Below are 21,747 nucleotides of genomic sequence, written 5' to 3' on the forward strand. Positions count from 1 at the left end.
CACAGCTGCACCCAAGATGCAAAAAGACATGCGGCACTAAATAAGCCCACAGTTGTCACTAAAATTACTGCAGAACTGGGTGTATAAATCTTAAAGGTGTTTAATATTTTTATTTTCAGAGAATTGTTCATCTTGAGAGTGATATTTTTAAAACTCAAAATTTTTAGTTTTTTTGTTGAGGTAAATTAAAAAAAGGATTTATTTTGCAAAACTTGTGAGTAACAGTGTGCTTGTGGCATATTTACAAAGGGGGTTCTGGCAGAAAAAGTTTGGGAACTACTGTGCTATACAATCCCAAAATGTTGTGCTAAGTCATCATTTAGGGATTTCTGTTGTGTCCATTTACCTCAGATATCGGAGATGGGAAGGATGTCACACCACTGTTAAATGTGTTCCTTTTGTTGAGAGCTTGTAAGAGTGAAAGTGACAGAGTGGGAAACACGCCAACAAAGTGGATGAGATGATACACCTGCTCCACGATCCTCGATCAAAGTAAGCTTTAAAGCACTTCTCTGCTCATATTAAACAAGATATTACAGGGGATGTGTCACATGGTGCTGTTTGAATCATTCACAAAGAATTCACAGTTTAATTGATGTTTTGTCAGCTGTAGCCGATCCTGCGTAAACACATTTGAATATGGATTTGTCTCCACACAGCCAGCATCACGTGGCAAGTGAGCTCTGTGATTTGTTAAAGCTCATTTTATTGACATTAAAAGTATGTCAATGAAACTTTGCAAATAAGTCAAAAGGAACGGCTTAAATGCGCCTCTTATTGTGTTGTAGGCCATCACCGCAAATATGACATGCTGAGACCCTGAGCCATTATGCAGTTATCTGGGGAAAAACACCCCTGCCCATGCCAATTGACCTTATTGCATTAAGCATCTAGTGATTAGGATGGTAACAGGACAGCATAAATAGAGTAAAGATTAGCCTGCTGTCAACAAGAGCTGATGGAAGTGCACAGCAGTTTTTATGATGCACAAACTTTCCAGAGATCAGGAAACATTTCTGCCTCTGTATGACTTTTAAAATAAATAATAATAAATGATGTGTGAATTAGGTTGGTAAATGTTACACTGACATTGCTATTACTAAGCCATAACCAGGATTTGCCCTTTTGAAGGAAAACCAAAAGTTAATCTGAAATATCTGTCGAAACACAGTGAAAGCCGTCATTCAGCTTTGAAATTACTCCTCAGAAACTGACTTGTAACATCACTGAGACTACATCCATGTTTAATACATGCCTACATCTCTATTCTTAGTCCCTACATTATTTCCAAGTGGCCCTAAAGGCAAACCAGGCCTTTGAAAAGGTCACATGTTTAAGGCATTTGCATATTGGATTCAATCTTAAGAAGGGAAGGCATCAGTCTCTGGTTTCTATACACTCACATCACTTTAAAAATTCACTGTTTATAAGTTTTTATTCTCCAACAGTTCAACTTAAACTTCCACAAAACCCTCCAGCTACCGGCATCCATAAACATTTTCATGAAGTTACAAGTTCAAAAAGTTCAGTGATAATCATCCAAAATGGAAACTTTTGGCTCAGACAGAACTGGAAAACTGAAAAATATGAGATGTTCAAAAATGGAGGGATGCAGGAGAATTTCTAGCTCCCAACATCAATTGCAGCTTCAAAGAAAAAAATATAATTTAAAAAGTTGGAAAAAGCAGAGCATGCTGGGTAAAGGGCAGCTTCAAAGTGGCAGAGGTTCCTGCTCAAAGGTTCACAGAGGAGTGGTCGGGGTTATAGTCTGAGCTCTAACACTGACGGATCAGGAAACATTAACATACTTTTATCACAGGAGGTCTGTGTAAGTCAGATTCTAGTGGCTTTTTTTCAAACTTCATGGGGGTTTTCTTACAATCCCCCACAGTGCTCCACCTATTTAATCATGTTTTAACAGAGAGCACTTTGAAGACCTGCTATTGATATGGATGAAATCCCTCTCTTATCCACCTGCCTGCTGTGTACGGGTGATTGAGTCGGTCAGAGAGAGACTTGGCTGAATAGAGTCAGTGCCTGCAGCAATCTGAAGCCAATCTTCAGACTGCTGCTGCACAGAAATGAGGCTGTCCTCTTTTCCACCTGTGTGCGCTTCTTCTTCTTCTTCTTTGGCTGCTTCTCTTTAATTGACAGAGCACTCGGAGGCGCAGAGCGATCAGCTTCCTGATACAAAGTGATGGCTGTCAGTTAGCGGCAGACGCTTTCTCCCTGACTGCAAACGCAGCTGGACTGCAGAGCCGTCTTGCCGATGCACAAAAGCAGCTCTACTTCTGCAAGAACAGCACCCACTTTCATCCCACGTAACGACCACTTTCACCAATCACGGTAAAAACAACAACAACAAAAACAAAATCCCTCAAACTTTTAGACAATGCCTCTCTTTAATTTCCCTCAGGAGGAAAACTTTGCAGGAGTTTACAGAGGTATTGTTTTGCTCTGAGCACCCAAAGGGCTGATTCTAAATACAGGTTGGCTTCCTACACCTTTCCAGGATGGTAATCACCAGCAGCCAGCGGCTGTGCACCGCTGTCACAGCGCTTTATGCAGAACAGAAATCACACAGGCTGCTCAGACCTCGGCTTAATTACACCAGGGATTCAGATGCTTATTGACTTAGCTCCAGGGGAATGAGCCACATCATTTTGCTATGAATTCCTCAGCGGCTCACACCCTTTTTTTAGGCCAAGTTTCATTCCACTATATTTTCAACTTATGACTGAAAACTGATGCACAACATTACCTTTATCAATGCAGAATTAGCAGGAAGGATAAGTGTGGAGCTCATCATCTGGCTTGAACCAAAAACATTTAATTTAGGAGAATCATAGGAGCTAAATGTAATTTCTGGTCACAGTTTAAACTCTCTGCGTCCCAACAGACTCACTCTCATTTTGTTGGATTTTATTATGTATGCGCCATGAACTGCTCTGTACAACCTTGCAGTTAATAAAAAGAAGAATGATATCCCCCATGCTCTAACTCTGACAGAAGAGAGGCAAGGATGGATGAGACAGCACAAGGCCAGAAGAAGCTGTTGATTGTTTTTTATTCTCTGTTGCTTTAAAGAGCTCTTTATACATCACAATTCATAACAGCGGAGATGTAAATATACTTTGTTGACTCTCAAAGTTGTTTAATGTTCAGTCTATTTATATTAACCTTGCTTTCTCTGGGAATATCTTACTGTACAGTATGTATAAATCTGCAGTTTTCATTGAGAGCAGTGGAGAGAACAAGCTGTGACTGTCACTGTTCAAGCATCTGTGAATGTCCACTAACACAGTGAGGGGACTCTTGTTTCCCTGATTTAAAGCGGCTGCTGACACAGCATCAGCTTTAATGTGGTAGACAGAAAATCAAAGCAACAATTAAGATGAAAAGTGAAGATATTCTGCTCATTTGTCTCCTGAAAATTAGATTTATCTGACACTTTTTTAATGAAATCTAATCAAGACATCAAAATAACGCTAAATAATATCTGTCATTCTAGCAATATGTTTTTTTTAGCTACTTCTGTCTTTAAAACCTGATTCTTAAAAGCTGGATGGAGCAACAGAATTGCAGCAGCTTGATCAACAGGTGTCACTCTGAACTAACTCCATCTCTGATGAAAACCCCCTCACTGCTGCTCATATACCACTGTAGCTAACATGCTCGCTGCAGCTAACACTCTCAGAGTGGCTGACAGACTTAAGCCCAGATCACACTGGTGCCATCTGACGCGTGTCCAAACGATTGCCCCCATCATTTTTCATGAACAAACCCACACTGGGAGTGGACAGACACACCTGGACAAGAAGCATTATGGCACTTTATGCCACTGCTTTATTCCCAGTAAAGCGGTGCAGCTGGAGTGCTTTCCAGCATGAAAAGCTGTCGGCTGCTGAGTAGCAGCTCTGTTTGTGAGCACAGAAGAATTTAAGCACCATTTTCCATACAAAATGTAGAATAAGGCCTCGACCACCAGTGAAACACCACTGCTAATATTGTTTTTTTTTCCATTACCTAGTGAGGAGAGCCCCAAACCCAGTGTGTCATATGACGTGATGCGATGCTGCAGTGTCATGTGTTTATGGCTTTATTGCAGCTAACTTAATAACTGTTGCTAATACACTTGCTACAGTTAACAAGCATAGGGAGGCTAACATGCTAACTGCAACATACTAAGTGTGGCTAAAAGACTCCCTACAACATGGCTCCTGTATGCTTATATACTTACCAAAGCTAACTCACTTACACAGCTAACGTGGTCACTCTAGCTAACATGCTCTCTGTGGCTAACACACTAACTGTAGCTAACATGCTAACTGCTGCTAACTCACTTACACAGCTAATGTGGTCACTCTAGCTAACATGCTCTCTGTGGCTAACACACTAACTGTAGCTAACATGCTAACTGCTGCTAACTCACTTACAAAGCTAACATGGTCACTCTAGCTAACATGCTCTCTGTGGCTAACACACTAACTGTAGCTAACATGCTAACTGCTGCTAACTCACTTACAAAGCTAACATGGTCACTCTAGCTAACATGCTCTCTGTGGCTAACACACTAACTGTAGCTAACATGCTTACCGCAGCTACTTATTTTATTATTTTATACTCTTACCGCTTTAGGGAGATGCTGCATGCGATTTATCATGATTAAAAAAATAATGCAAAAGTAATGTATCTTAATTAATCGTGACGACTGCATTAACGCTGACATCCCTAGTTTTTCTCCTTGGATGTTGAACATATTCATCATGCTAGCTGTAGCATTTTAGACTCTGCTAAAACCATTTTATGTCAAAGTGAAACAGAATATCCATGAGAAAACCATAACCATTTATCCATGAAGTTTTTAGATGGAGCAGAAACATTTAATTTGAGTCCCTCAGCAGCAGACTCATCCACAGCTCTGTTTACTTGCAGACTGGTATTTTTGTAACGCTTCCATCTGCTGCTGGAATAAAGCATATGAATCCAAATGGAGCCCTGCCAATAATGTATTTCAGTCTGTATTTAATCTGGCATGTTGATGGTGACACCACATCCTTATTTATAGCTGCAGCCTTGTCTGCCGTGTCCATATGCAGCCACTAATTAGCCTCTATAGTTTCTAGCTCTCAGTACCATGTTTACAAGCTCATAATGTCCTGTAAATATCTACTCACTAATGTGAAACAATTCCATCCATTATGTTAGAACATCTTTCAAAATACAGAAATAAAAGTTTGATGTTTGTTGGCCTGGCTTATGAAAGTTAAAGCCAAGTATAGCCCGTAGACTGTATAATAAGATGGACTAGGCTCCTAAACCCTCTCTAGTTGTACAAAGATGAAGCCAAAGCAGGCACTGATGACTGGAGCAAGTGTCTGCACAGTGGGGACAAAAGGGAAAACTTTTATTGACCAGTTGATCCATGTCTCAGTCCTGACCTATGGTCATGAGCTTTGGGTAGTGATCGAAAAAATAAGACCATGGATACAATGAAGACAAAGGAGTTTCCTCAGGATGGTGGCTGGGCTCAGCCTTAAAGATAGGGTGAGAAGCCCAGACTTCTGAATAGGGAGCTCAGAGTAGAGCCACTGTTCTTTTACACTGAAAGGAGCCTGCTTAAATGACATGGATATCTAATCAGGACGCCTCCTGGCTGCCTCCCTTTTGGCGTCTTCAGGGTGTGGCCACTTTGGAGGTGAACCTGAGGAGGACCCAGAACTCACTGGAGGGATTATATATCCAATCTGAACTGGAAATTCCTCATAATCCCCAAGAAGGAACTGGAAAATGATGCTGGGGTGAGGGATGTGTGGGTTGACTTGCTTAACCCTCTGCCACTGTGACCCGACCTAAGATAAACCAAGAAGATTGAGTTTGGACCATATCTATTTAGATGGAGGAGGGGAATATGACCTATTCTGTCGGCAGTCAGCAGGAGGAACTCTAGATATCAGGCTGAATATTAGGCAAGGCATTACACAGTCCATTTTGTATACAGGCCATTCAGGGTGCAAACAGTGCTAAATGTAGCTTTGACTCAATAAAAATGTTCCTATAACATCTACAGCTGTAGGAAAGCTCTCTTTCCTGTAGGAAGGGGGTGGGGGGGAAGTGAGACAGCTTCCATCTAAACACAGAATGTGAAGCAAAAAGAGCACAAACTCTATTAAAATCAGGAAGATTAATTTAATCCCTTTTCTCCAAATTTTACTCTGCCCAATAAAACAGGCCTCCAACTTAGATCTGGAGACTAAGTTAATTATGACTAGCCAGATGAAGGAAGAGAAGAGTCTTGAGGAATTTTACATTAAGCTAAAAGGCTACCTGCGCCACATTAACAGCTTTTCTCTTTTATTTCATTACAACAGTGCTACACTATCAATAAACACTTAAAAAAGCCAGCGTTCTGTAGTAATCTGTCACTAATGTTACTACTACTGTAATGCGTTACAGTAACTCCATTACTTTTTATGTTAACTAGTAGTGTAACATGTTTTTTTTTTTTTTTGGCTGACTGACAGAGACAGCCCTACACATGGGTCTGTCTGTGCCTGCCTGCCTGACTGACAGAGCCAGAGTCAGAGTATAGAAAAGCAGCGACGTCAAATGGTGGTTCATGGAACATAGTGGACCTCTGCCAACGCCATGCTCTATCTATTGTACTGTGGATACCTTGTTCAGGGGAGTAGGCAGAGCTACCCCTCTCCCCTGTCCGGCATTTCAACAGGTATCTTAGCTAGTTGCAGTCAGCAATGCACTAGGTTTTAACCTAGTCTTATAAAAGTCAGGATGCAATAACAGAGAATTTAAAGCACATGTTACTCATTACTTTTTATACAACTAGACGATGAAGGTCAGAAAACATTCAGTTCAGCAAAAGGTACGGTTTGGACACTAATGTACACATAGTAGCATCCTGGGAGAAAGAACATTTCTTGCTGCAAATGCACCATAGCCGAGTGCTCCAGTGTGAGCTTTCTGTCTTGGAAACACCAGAATTTTTTCCTCTCCTCAAGATAAAGGACAAAAATATTGTTGTGAGTTGTAGTTTATGTGTAATAACGAAACCTTTTTCCACAGCCAACAAGAGTAATTCTAACCACACAAACCATCACGCAAAACAACAGGCTTCGGCTAAACTAGTTAACTCAGCAGACCAAACAAAAAAGGCTTGCTCTTAAATCAGCGCCAGCTGACCAGTGTGTCAACAAGGAAGCACCAAACCAAGGTCATTATAGTTAACTAAAACTAACTAAATAACTAAACCTAAAACGTAATAATCATTTTAGTTAAATGAAACTAAATAAAAACTAAGCTTTATGAGAAAAACTAAAACAAAAACTAAATTCTGTACTGACAAAAAAAACTAAAATTAAATAAAATCAGAGACAAAATCTTAGTTTAGTCTTTGGCAGCAGCATACTGTCTGACATGAAAACCCAGGCCCAGTGAGAGTAAAGTGGGCTGATTTGATTGCAGAAGACTTCACAAAATCTTAGGTCTTGAGTTGTGTACAAACATAAAAAAATGAATAAATAAAATGAAAAGTGAAGAGGCATTTTGGGTCTGGCCCTTGACAGGTGCCCCATATTCCCCAGAAAACTACAACTAACACTAAAACTAATAAGAACTAAACTAAAATGAAGTATTTTTCAAAACTAAACTAAGAAACCAACAGGAAAAACTATCAAAAATTAAACTGAAATCTAAAACAAAAGGTAAAAACTAAATAAAAATAAAAAAAACTAATGAAAAATCCAAAACTAATATAACCTTCTGCTGTTAACATGCTTCTGATATCAACTGTGGGGTCTAGAGATGAAATGAGTGGTAGAGCCATGCAGAAAGACATTGAGAGTGCAGTTGTGATTTTATTTTTTCACTGTTGATGCAGTGCAACTATTTTATACATCTTAAAGAGTGTACAAGTAAAATAATTTTTTTAACAATGTCAAAAGTTTGGAAACATTTTTTTACTGCCACAACAGCACTGATCAATGTGATGTGTACAATAACGAGGGTTGTAGCAAAACAAATAACACCTGAGTTACTTCTCAAATACATTTACAGTGCAGTAACTCATATACTAACCCGGTTACTGTTTAATAGTAGGAACTAGTAACTGCAACTAGTTACTTTTTTCAGCAACTTGCCCATCACTGCTGAGCTGAGCCAAAACATCTGGATCTCAAAAATGGAGATGGATTTTATACAACGAGGGAGACTGGACAGACATCTGCTGCTGAAACACAGGCAAGATCAAGGCTTAATAGGCCAAGCCAAGCTAAAGGCTAACGAAACGATCAAACCAGACTGCTTGGAGGAAACAGACCATATGTGAATGTTCTCTGACTCCACTTCTCCAGGCTTCAGTAGGTGGTTTTTAATCCATGTCTGCTGCTCGGTAAGCTTTTAAAACTTTGTTTTCCTGAACTTCCGAGACTCAAAAGTAGCTCATGACTTTATTTATTCTCCTCAATTTGAACGTTCGGCAGAGCTGTGAACAGCATAAACTTTGGTATTCTGATCAGCTCCTCTATGCAAAAATCACTTCCTTTGCTCCATAGGGAGTTTTTCTCTGTGACATAACGTCACTGCAAACAACCCACAGCCTGATTTTGATGTAAATATGAAATGATGAGCATGATTTGGCCTACCTTCACCATCCAGAATGACATCTGTGTATGACATCCTTACCAGTGTCATAACTAAATATAAAATCATAGCACCGATAGTTATTAACCTGCTGTTGTTTTTCCATTTATACCCCCTCCCCCACAGCAACACATCATCCCCCATAGGCCCTATATATTAAATTCGCAGATGGCACTAAAGTCATAGTCACAGGGCTTATGATGGATAAAGCCTGCAGCATGGATCCACGGCTCCAGCTTTAAACAGACTGAAGGGACAGAAAATTGTGTGCTAGTGACACAAGAGCAACTACACCCCATCTATCAACAGTCTGTGAAGGTGTTGATTAAAGGTGTTGCTTTACCTGCTCCCACGCATGAAAGAGGAGAGAATCAGCGTCTTGTCATATCACAGGTGAAAGAAAATGATAGCAACATAGCACTATTCTCGCATTACAATCTATAATAATATCCATAATTGTTCTTTGTTTGTTTCAGCTGTGTGGTTTTCCTAATGCTTACAAATTCAAGTCTTGTTTCTATGGTGATATAATAATGAATGTTAAGCTGTAGTGTCTGCAGAACAGTGTGACTGCAAATCAAACTATTTTCTTTATGCTTCTGAAGTTGGCGTTTGGAAGAAGCTTTAAAGAAATCTTTCTCCTCAAGGACAACAAAGGAAGAAAAACATTCGTGCAGTAGAGCAGCAACAGAAAGGGAATAATAGATTTTTTTCTGTATGTAATATTAATATAAACTCCCTCTTATCACTATGATGGATTTATTGAGCTTAAATCAATAAGCTTTGTGTAGATGGATTTAATCCTGAAATCCTGCAATAATTGAAATGCCTTTCATTCTGTTAAACTCACACAGATGCCCCGATGGCCGCTGCTGCTGCCCCGCTCGCTGAGTGGATCAGACTTCAGAGGAGCTTCTGGCCTTTCCTCTTCGTCAACTTGACAGCCAACGAGCCTGGAAACAGATCAGATGCTATTTAATGTTTTGCAACTGAGGTCAGGGCACAAAAACAGACAAGAGAAGATAAAAGTGAGTATTAAGAAGGTTATGGCTACGTTAGCCTCCTGGTTATACATTCAAAACTGAACAAGCAGACATATTGTGCTGCACCGCTCTTCCAGTCTGCACTAAAGAAAAGAGAGCATAAGGGGGAGTTGTAGTCTGTGCTAAACGAGACAAAGACTGCACATGACAGAGGAAAATGAAAAGGTGGTTTTTCAGAGTGCTGCAACAGAAGAGGAGCAGTTAAATGGGAAACGGAGAAAAAGGAAATGCCATTTTCATGAGAACAAAGTGAATCAAATGGAGGAAAAAACATGATTTTTCCAACTTAACAATGCAGCTCCTTGTCCTATTGTTAGAATTGTATTGACAGAGGAGTTTTGCACAGAGACTTTTAGTAATAACCAAAGCTGAAAACGACACACGGGGAGCGCTGTTGGTGCTGCTGCTATGGCAAGTTAATTGGATAACAGTGAGACAAGCAGGTATGATAGATACTAGTACTCACAGGAAGCTAAGCTAGCACTGTAACAACACAGAGACATCTGGAACATCAACAAACTGTTGTAGAAGAATAACACTCATGTCTAACAAGCTGAACCTGCATTTCCTCCTAATTAGAAGGATAAGAAAGGCCTGAGAGAGACGAGAGGTAAAGGGAGAAATAATACAGCAACAATGAGCTAATTACAAAATGAGCTTTATGATTCATTAGCAGACTTTCTTGATCAGCACATTAGACAAATGTTGCCCAGATGACTTCACTCACCTTCCCACGGAAACATCTGTGTTTGCAACTTTTAGCTCTTTAACTACATTATGTGTAACTCAACATTATGCTTAACACTTATAAAGCATTGTCAGCACTTTAAGAGTGTATTTTTTCCGCTACTTCACCAGTTTTAATGGCGCTGTTTTGTTTTACTCTGGAAACCCACACACCTTAAGCTCCTGTTTTAAAAGCTTTGGCAGAGACTACTGGTCCTGAAAATGTAGACTCTAACATGGACTAGTTTAAGGGTGCTTTTATACGCCCTGGTCTGAATCATGGACAAAAACGTTTTATTGTTGGCAATTATGTCGCGTTTAGTCTGTCCATATGCCGTACCTACCAAAACTGAGGTTTCAAAATAAGGGAGATTCATGAGGGGGGGTTGATGGGGTGCCAACAGATATTCCTTGATGCCAACCTTGTTCCAGCTAATAGTCACACAAACAGGTCTGCCCACAGCCTTTGCTAGTTCCCTGACAAACCCAGAGAATGGACCCTCCCCAGCTGTGATTTATTGATGATATTAATGTATGTGTGGTGGATCAGTAGCATTGATGCTAGCATCCTGGCTAACAGTTACTTCGTCTGGAGCTGATAAATGTGTCTAACTATTATTGGGTTCCGGTGTTGAAATCATTTATTTGTGATGCTTTTTAAGCCTTTGACCACTTTTTTCCACCCATAATTGCCACTTTCATTAATTCTGTGCACTTTTTACCTATTTTTGCCACATTTTAACCCCTTAACATCATTTTTATCCCAACGATTTTTGCCACTTAAAACACATTTTTGGCCCTTTCCCAGTTTTGCAAAAATTCTATTTCACTATCTTTCCTGCCAATTGTTGCCACTTTTAACCCATTTTCCCACAATTTAATCCCTTCTCTCCACTTTTTTCATGAACATTTTGCCATTTTTCTCCACATTTTACCAATTTTTGCAAAAAATTACCTCCTTTTCTTCCAATTTTTATGACTTTTTACCAGAACAGCATGACTGCAAATCAAAATTCTGCTTCTGAAGTTGGTGTTTGGAAGAAGCTTTAATGAAATATTTCTTCTCAAGGGCAATGAAAGAAAAACTTGCCACTAACCTATTTTCACCATATTTCAATCCCTTTTCAACATTTTCTCTCTGCCATTTTTGTCACTAAGAACATTTTTGCTATTTTTAACCAATTTTTTCACTATAATCTTGTTTTTGCCTCTTTAAACCAATTTGTAATCACATTTTGCCAACTTTATGCCCATTTTGCCACATTTTGAACCCTCTCCACCACTCATTTGCTTGTTTATGCCACTTTTTACCCATTTTTCCACTTTCTACCTGTTGCTTCCCCTGTTAACAAATTTATGCTAATATTTACCTTCTTTAAACATTTTTTTGCCCTTTTTTTCAAATGTGACCTCATTAATTCATTAGTTCTGCCTATGTCTTCCCATTTAAACCCATTTTTGCCCCTTGTAGTCAGTTTCACACTTTTTCAGACTGTTTTTGCCACATTCAAACACTTATTGCAAATTTCTGCCTATGTTTTGCCTCTCTTAACCCATTTGCCAGTTTTCTCAACTCTTAACTTTATTTTATTATAAGAAAGGAGGATGTATTTTGGAGAATGCATTATACTTGAAATATAAAAAAAGTTTCATTGGTAGGAGTGGTTATTATTCAGGTAAAAATAAATAAAATACGGTTATCACAGCTTAACAACTGACCATGACTTTGCTGACTTCCATGGCCCCCCTTTTTGGATTGGACCCTGAAGGCTCTCCCCTTTGGGGATAAAGGGGAGAGCTGTCAGGGACCACTGCACAAAAGAAATGGATTATGGATTAATATGGTAAAGATGGAAAAGTTAGCATGTCAGTAAAAGGAAAACGTGACTTTATGCAGTGGAAAACAATTCAGGAAAAAATTAAGATGATGTGCAGGACATGTCTGCAAAATCTCTTCATCATCCCTGGATTAACACAATTAAACGGCCAGGACTGTCACTAAACCTCTTTAGAGAAAAGTTGTGTAAAACTCTTTATTTTTATTTCAGAGGATAAAAATCCTTCCTCTTTGTTTATCTCTGGTTTCAAGACCAGAATGCAGCACAACATGGAGTCCTTGTCTTCTGCAGTAGGCTTTCCTTTTTCTTTTTTCTTTATAACTCCACCTAGTGCTCCACCTGTTGACTACTGATTCTTATGTAACAGAAAAGGATGGAAACACATACTTTAAACATGTTTTTTGCTGAATATCATATTTCACATACCTAAACTTAAAAATACTTCAGATTTTCAGTCATATTTAAACCCAAAGTGAAAGAAAGAGTACTGCAGAAATAGATCAAGAATACTGGCAATGTTTTGGTACGGTGTGTAGGAGTTTGCTTGCAGTATTTAGTAATTAAAAACAGAAACTGACTCAAATTTGTAGCCCAGGACTTCTTTCTTGAAAGATTTCAAACTAATGGATACCTGGGATGCCTGAAAATAACACATAATCATACCTTTGAATAAAACAGCAGCAGCTTTGGCTGTCTGCAGAGCTACAACAGCTTTATCATTAAATGATTAGTGGAACAACAGGAAGGAAAAAAACACTCTTATAATACCATGTATTTTTTAAAATAATTTTTTAAAGGTAAGAAGCTAAAAATGGACTTGATAAAAAGTGAGAGGATATGTCAATTTGGTAAAAGAGATTTGATAAATGGACTTGAGCTTGTTTAACACTTTTCTAATGTATACAGAGGAACAACTTCAGACAGAGACAGGAGAAATCCAGAGGCACCTGGCGAAGGTAAACTGGGAACCCCTGCCCTCTAACATGGAGAGCTACTGTTGTCACAAGTGGGACTTCACTTTTTCAGGACATTTCTGATCGAGGATAGCGGCTCACAGATGCCTGCAGCCTGCATCACTCCCCATCCAGAGTTCCCTGCCTTACTGAACACTGGTGTTTCACAGACCTTTTTAATCTTTCTGAAGCTAAATTGGAAAAACCGACCCCGACTAGAAGAGATGAACTTTTCAGTCAGATAAGTTTTTATGGCTGTCACTTTATTCCTCTAATGGCTAATAACTAGACAAGCTACAGTCAACATGATATTTTCAACCTCTTAAAACACTGTGCCAGTTATTGAAGTGGAAAAAAAAAAAAGTTGAAATAAGTAGTCTAAGTTTTGTGTGCTGTTCTTGTTGTCTCTAATGAAGCCTGCAGATTCAGATGCTCTAAGGCAGAAAAGCATGTAGCTAGTAACCAAATGTGGCACTGTTGTTTTACACAAATTAAAACACAGACACTTTCTGGGTGAAAAATAAAATTCTTCAAAAACTGTTGATATAATGAGGCAATTAAGGCTGAACGGTTTGGGAAAATAATCGAATTCCCCCCCCCCAAGATATTGCGATTTGACATGTGATTATTCCTTCAGTTCCACATCAACAATTTTGAAAAAATAACTAATCATTTTGATTTTGACTCGTTTTGCAAATTGGATATAAATTGTTGTATTGAAGAGAGTAATAACTTCTATTTCATTCTCATATTTAATCAGAAAAATGTACAAAAATAAGAAAGTAGGATTCGTTTTCGTAGACTATTCTAAAAAAAAAGGCGTTAAATAATTGCATGATATCTAATGCATAACATCTCTGCTGCTGCAAAAAAAAAAAAGGTTTAAACTTTAATCTTTTGACAAAGAAAAACTGCAACTTTCGCAATTTGAAAATTGCAGCAGGCCATATTGTGATCTAATCTAATTTTTAATTTATTGCCCAGCCCCGGAGCCAACATTGGTTTAAGACCAATTTTAAGACTTGCTAAATAATGTGGAGGAGCACTCCCCGTCTGTCTTGCCTAGCTTTCCCCAGCTTGTCTTGTTTGAAGGGGCAGCACTCACCAAGTGAGTTATACCACCCAATTTAAAGAAATACTGAACTATCCCTTTAAGTGTCTAACTCAAGGATTGATTTGTGACGGCAGGAGATGAGGATTGAACCCTGATCTTCCATTTGAGAATGACTAGCACTGTTCCATATTTTGGTAAATTGGGTTTTCGAGCTGCTGGTCAGTCAATAAGATATTAGATGACACAAAGCTGAATGGATATATTTTGTTGTTTTCAATCAATCAATCAATCAATCAATCAATCAATCAATCTTTGTTTCTAAGGGGCCAATTCACAACCAAAGTTATCTCAATACACTTTACAAAGAGGCAGGTCTAGACCACGCTGTTCGTTGTTGCCTATTAAAATACACCAGTGTTAATCATTGATATTATTATTATAAAGGCTGTACCCTATTATAATAAAAGACCAGTGTTAATCACATGACCACAGCACTAGCAGTATTAAGCTCTGTTACAATGCAGACAAAAACCTTCCTTATTAAAAAGCAGGAATGCTGAGAAGACCAGACCCATGTTGATGGCCTAGAAGGAGGGGCAGGGTGGGAGAAAAGCAGGAGGAGGAGCGGGACAAGAGAAACAACAAAACACAGAATGACTGTGGCACATATCCTGTCAATAACGACATATCAATCATGTCCAAAATACAGGTGCCAACATGAGGAAAAACTGCCCTAACCAGCTTGGTTTGGATTGGGTCTAAAAGACAGGTTGATCTTACTTCTTGAAGATTGATTTGGGACAATCTCATGAGTATCAGGTCTTAAAGCTGTGTTTACTGTACCAGAGATCAAAGATGAATCAACATGTGGTTTTCAGATATTTCATAGACGGAACAGCGACTTCTTTCAGAGAGAAAACAATGTCCTACCAGTGATCACACTCTGTTTGAATTCTTTCACAATGAAGAAGAAAAATGACTCTATCTTCCTCTATAGGAGAAAAATGAAGATCTAACATTGATATAATATGTAGTAACCAAAACTGATGTAATACAGGCGTCAGGATTAATGCAGGGTCCATTGCTCACAGTGAGAAGCTGTTCATAGGAATAATTTTCTTCAGGGTCTTTAAATAATCACAGGTACACTCTGTGATGTGACTGAGTGCTCAACCTTTGTGTTCTGTTATAAAATATCAGGGGCTGTGAATGCACATAGGCCTTGACAAATCAATGGAGATGAAAAATCCTAACTATTTCCCCTTTTATTATTCGCCCTCTTCACTGCAGCCCACGGTGAAATGACTCTTTCATTTCTTAAAAATGTGGAGGCGGCCTTTTTCTCTGACAGCTCAGGTGAGTTACAATGGCTGTGTGTCTCCAAGGCAACCCCCACATTCCATTTCAAATTAATTTGGACAGTAGCGCTTTTATAAATCGAGCGCACAGCAGAGGCTTCATTCCATCTTGGTGGGGGGAAAAAATGAAAGACACAGGGCAAAATGGCAGTCTATTACTGGCTGTTCTGCTCCGTGTGCCTGCTGAAACCATGAGGGGATGGTTTGAACGGAGCTGCAACTGGAATCTGTTTCATTGTGGCTGTTTGGTGATGATGATGGAGGATAATGTTTGGTGTAAAAGTCCCTGTGTTAATTGTCAAACATGGGGCACAAACAGCAGGACTGAGAACCAATAACAAGACCCCAAAAATGGCTGTCAGGACTAGTAAAATAATTCAGTCATCCTAAAGAGCAAAGCACTGCTGCTTTTTATACAGATATTAATCTTTTAAAAGCTGTTAACTTTTAAGTCTATAATGTAAAAGGAGATGCTAAAGCATGTCTTGACAGTAGGTGTTGCTATTTTTTTTTTAAAGAGATGCATCATCAATCCAGAAATTAGCAACTACTTGGCAAAAATAGCAAAGAAAAAAAACGTTCAGGCAGAACTACCCTAAACTGGAGAATGGCCACCTGCTACATAACACTGTTATGCCCTGGAAATCATTTTTAGAGCAATTTAAACCATAACAGTTGATTCCTGCTCCCACTTATTCAATATTCTTAATCACTGCTCACAAAAATAACTTGGCATGTCTGAAACTCAGCCATCGCTGTGATTACAATTTGTAATAAGGAAGAATACCAGAGGTGTTTGGCTGTCTACTGTCTGTATGTCAGGAATAATGCTCCACATTCAAACATTGGATTTGGATGACGGTTCATTTATAATTGCTGTCTGTTAGGCAATTAATCAGCAAACTGCATGGAATTATACACTAAGCATGAACTAATAAAAGAAACAAAACACAACTAAACTGAGGTATAACAATCTAAAACGGAGAAAACCTTGAGGTTAGAATACTCATATTTTTTTCCTTTTCTGTGTTTTGTTTTATTAGCACTTTTTTGTAACCATTTATTTGAAATGTATATTCTTTTCACATACTTTGTCATGTTGCAGCATGATTTTTCTGTTGGTTGCATCATGCTAACATTGTATTTTTCCTGCAGTAAAGATAAAACTAACATATACAGAAAAAGTTTTGTGATAGACACAGGGTAATATCTGTGTGCTGGAAATCTCCAGGGATGCTGCACTTGACCTTGAAGCGTAAAGGTTTCTATTTCACGGCTGGCTGCGTGTGGAGGCAATCATCTCTAAGGATAAACACAGGTATGATTTGCATGCGTGTGTCAATTAAAGATGTCGTCTGGTGATACCTGGACTCAGGCACTGCTGCTTCAACCACAATAACAGAGCGGACACTGATATGAGGGAGAACAAGTGTCAGCGGTTGAGGCTTTTCAGAGGTACTACACTGTGTCACCTGTCATACACCGGCCTGTGTCCTCACACAGATAACCCACATACCTCTCTCCTCTCCACACGGCTCCTTCTTCCCTCTCTCTGCGTTCGTTCTGTGCATGTCTATTTCTATTCTGGATGAGGAGAGATGGGGATGGAAGGCGTCCACTGGGACCGCCGCACAGATTGCTGACAGATCAGGAACGCTGTCTGAGGCTGCACCACAGGAGAGTGATTGCACAAGGTTTTTGTCATTCTCTTCTATATTTTTGGTCCTCAGCTGGTGACACTCTCTGTCAGGGTAGGGAGGCTTGCTCTTCATCGTAAAGAAACATACAGAGATTAACTAATGGAAGAGGAAAGACAGATTCCACTTATTCAAGGTCAGCCTGCTTAAACCAGTTGTGACTGGATTTCCAAGAAGAGGCTTCAAATCTTTGCTGCAGAATCTACAGACTAAACGGCACTGAAGGCAACCTAAGAGCACCAAATGTAGCCTTAAATCAGGCATCAAATACCCAAACCTAGATGTATTCTTGGAACAGATATTTTTTCGGGCATTCAGATACCAAGTGACTGCACTTAATATTCATGTCCATTGTATGCATACGGTATGTCTCCAGTGACATCCTGATATTGGAACTCACTTGACTATGTCAAATGCAAACAGCAGCCCATACATCATTCTTGCAGTGCTACTGTGGCTTGGTGCTTGTGTGTGATGAAGCCACTGGCATTAAGAATGAATGGGGGAATTAACCACAAGCTAAGAGGCTAGTAATGTAGCACCCAGATATGGGATCATTATGTGGGAAAAACTGTCCAGTAGGGCTGGGAATTATGGTGAAAAATTCATACCACAGTATATTTTAGCCATTTCTGGTATCAGTACTGTATCACAGTATCACAGAATTAAAAGCATAAAGCTATAAAAGCACACTGAGGTGTTATAACTTCCCTTCTCCCGCTAAAATAAATCTTTGATGGCATACTGAGCTCATTTTGAGCATAAGATTGCATAGAAATTTTCCTATTAGTCTTTCTGTGTTCACTTCTCTGTTACTGAACCAGTAGTTTTAAGTTTCATTTCTCTCCTGCTGTGGAGTGTTAAAGCTGACAATATTTCATTTCTTGTTGTGGGTGTTGGCAATAAAAGCACTTAAGCAAAATGACAACTACAGACTTTTATTGTGACAGCGCTGTTGGAAGTAGCATGTTTACCATGGATTTAACTTAGCTTTAGCAAAGGTGCCAGTGAGTGTAGGGAGCAACCGTGTTTACAGCTGCTTCCCTGAGCTTGTTTAACGCCACTGCCTGCTTCTTTGAATCCTCATGGAATTAAAACAAATTATCAGTTAAAACACACCTTTAAGCAGTTGTGTAAGCTGTTGCAATAGGATTGCTGCAGTGCTGGGCCCCAGTCAAACCGAATCAGTGCTTTGAAGTCACAGCTTGTAGTAAAGCCTCAGACAGGCTGACAGAGACGCTGTGCAAAGTGAGCACACTTGCTGTATGCTGCTGTTATTAAATACAGTAAGCTTTGTTGAGGAAAAAACATGTTTTGCCTCATTGCTGTACTTTACTAACCTTGCAAAGCAGATGGATACGCCCGTTTACTTGTTTTTCACTGGCAAATCCATCTTGCAAAGCTCCCATCTGAACTGTTTGGGACTAATCAGCGATGAGGGGCAGTACTTTCAGGCATGGCAGAGTCTTGACGTAAATAAGCAGCAGCAAGAGGCCAGTGCAATTATGGCAGAAGAGATTAGCGTGGACGCTGCTAAAGTGTAAGTTTTATCAGAACTTGACAACAATTCTTTGTTAAAAGAAGAACAAAGAACAGCAGTGAGTTGTCTTCTTTTTAAATGTCTACATGTCTATAGTCGCCATGTTTCGTGTTATTCCCTGTAGCTGTGCACGCGCAGCTCGATAGCTGCTATGTCACATGTTTTGTTGCTCTTATTGGCCCGTAGAGATGTGATGGACAGAATGTTCATCCTATCACACTCCGAGTTTTATTAAAAGCCTCTGCCTTTTCTCAAATGTTTCCTGTTGAAGCTTTCCCAGATGGATGTGTGAAACACATCCATCTGGTGTGTCAGGTTAGTACTTTACATCAAGGGTGTCCTGTTCCCGATTGCATTTATCAGATCAAATCTGATAAAAGCATCTTTTAATTGGTCCAATATCAGCAGTCCAGTGTTAATTTGACAGCTATTTTTAATTTCAATCTTAGTCTTTTGATAACATGTCTTTTAGTTTTAGTCACATTTTAGTCATTTCTACCTTTTATAATTTTAGTCAACGAAAACTCAAAAATATTTCAGTAGTCCATAAAAAGTCCTCACATTTTAGTCTTACTTTTAGTCAAAGCTGGTAGTGTGTTTATGCACCCTGCCAAATCTGGGGTCACTGCTTTCTACAGCTGAGAGGCAAAAGAGATTGAGATGCTTTGATTTTTTTTTTAAAAATTTAAACACAGTGGAGACATACTATTGATTTCGAATGTCTGATGAAAACTAAATTACATTTTAGTCCAGTTTTAATCATCTTGATGAAAACTAAACTTACTTTTTGTCAGTTTTAGTCATCACAGATCTATCTTTGGCTAGTTTTTGTCATAGAAAAAAAGGCTGTCGATTAACATTTTGGCACAATTCATGGAATTTTGAAATCCATAGATAGTGTTAAAAAAAAATCAGGTCAGGATCAGAGGTCAAAAATGCAGATCAAGACACCCCTGCTTAAATACACTGATAGAAATGGGTGACAATTGGCTGGCTACCTGGCTGCTCCTCAGTGTCGGAGCAAAAAATCCTGATGGCAGGACTGAGCTGTTGTGCGTCACATATCACTCCACTACACTCATGGTAGCATTAGTTATGCATCACGCATGCAATACAGCATTATGCATGTGTTTAAACTGGAGGTGATGGTGTGAAAAAAATCCATTCTATAACAGAAATTTAACTGTTGTTGGTATTAATATAAGTTTACCACCCACAACTCCTGTCCAGTTTATACAGAGAGCCTAATTCAAGATCACTGCAACATCATGTAAGCCTATAGATTCAAGTCGAACCCTGTTATAAAGGAAGTAGCTCTTAATTTCCTTTTAGATGTGTTTTGGTTTAGTTGCAGTGGTATTTTCCTTAGTATCTGGATGTGTTTCAGTTGGTAGAACATTTTCCTTCAAACTGAGAAACTAACACATGTATCCTGTCATTGAATGGGACAAATGTCTGTTTTTGATTTTGCTGCAGCTGCTTTTTTATATTTGCATGCTCCTTGAGACTACATATTTGTACTTTTTGCAGGAAACCTTTGCTAGTAATGTTTTTCTGTTCCCTGTCCTTATTGTGATTCTAATGTTCACCTTTTTTCTCTTATTTTTGAGATCAGACTCTGAAGTGTGAGGACTGGCTGCTGATATTGACTGACTGGAAAGAGAAACAGTAGTACATTGAGTGAGAATGTCAACCAGGAGGGGGTGTGAAGGAAAAGCTGATTGGCTGATTGATTGATGAAGGCCTGTTCGAACCAGTCATCTGTGACCTTCTGTAACCTCAATCCCCGTATCACAAGATAAGAAAAAACAGATCCTAGAGAGAGAAACAGAAGATGAGAGAGGTGGGGATGAGGACATGCTGACAGATATGACACTGACAGTGATGATGACCATCTGTCATCGACTCCTCTCACACCTCACTGCCTCGGAGGAGACACAGACGGGCATACATGCATACACACACACACCTGTCTGCCCTGCAGCTGGATGAGCAAATATATTTTAGCTGCTTGCTTTCAAACTGTCAAGGTGAGACCGGTCACTCCTCCCTCCTCGCTGTGTTGCTCTTACCCCTCTTGGCGCTTTTACATCTCAATCCGCAACGCTCCTTTCTCTGCGGTCATGCGTGAAGCGGCGGGTCACACTAAAAAAGGCAGATAACATGAGACAAAGCATAGTGCCGCGACGGACATCCCACCTCTCCCGGCCTGCTCAGATTTCCACATCTCCTCCAGCCATCTGTCAAAGACGACTACGTGCTAGCAGGCCATGAAGCGGTAAATTTTCCAGCATTAACACGAGCTTCTGCACACTGCCCTGAGAGATGATGCACACATGCATACATGAATGCAGTAAGGCCTTTCATATCTCACAGGGGCTGTGTTTTTCTGTAGGAGGGTCTGAGGCTGCCTTTCTGGGCTGATCAGTGTTGAAATGTGTTTACACGCCGGGGGAAGGAGCTGATAGTGAGTCAAATCTTCAAAAAACAGGGGGCTTCTAATCTGCAGGCTGGGAGCAGGATTAAGGCACCTTTCAGAGGAGGCATCCTGCTATAATCCCCCCACCGCTGTATAAACACGACTCTGTATGCACAGATTGAGAAGTGGAGCAGTTTGGGATAATTTCTGTTCATGAACCGAGCTGATCAGTTAAGAATATTTATCCAAGAATGAGCTGAGTCTGAGACAAGGAAGTGACTTGAATCAAATTAACAACATGCTCATTTTGTAAAGCAAAGTAGGGGTTGAAATTTTTTTTCCAGGAAAATTATAATGCATTTTAATTGCTCGATCTGGGCTTAATGAAGCTGTTAACACCAGCAAGAGATACAACGGTGTAGCTGTTCACAAACTGTTACTGTGTAACTTTTATCTTCTGG

The 21,747-nt window shown here is 39.5% G+C and overlaps 1 protein-coding gene across 2 annotated transcripts in view; it reads right to left on the minus strand.

The window, feature by feature from the left end:
- The window catches only part of srrm3 (serine/arginine repetitive matrix 3), a 182,730-nt gene that overhangs the window by 113,693 nt on the left and 47,290 nt on the right, over positions 1–21,747 (minus strand). For both annotated transcript variants that reach the window (XR_005992699.1, XM_041802223.1), the window contains exon 2: positions 9,509–9,611. The gene's annotated coding sequence lies outside the window, so the exon portion shown is untranslated. The remainder of the gene's footprint in view (positions 1–9,508; positions 9,612–21,747) is intronic.

This window comes from Cheilinus undulatus, linkage group 12 (genome assembly GCF_018320785.1).
Source record: "Cheilinus undulatus linkage group 12, ASM1832078v1, whole genome shotgun sequence".
NCBI lineage: Eukaryota > Metazoa > Chordata > Actinopteri > Labriformes > Labridae > Cheilinus > Cheilinus undulatus.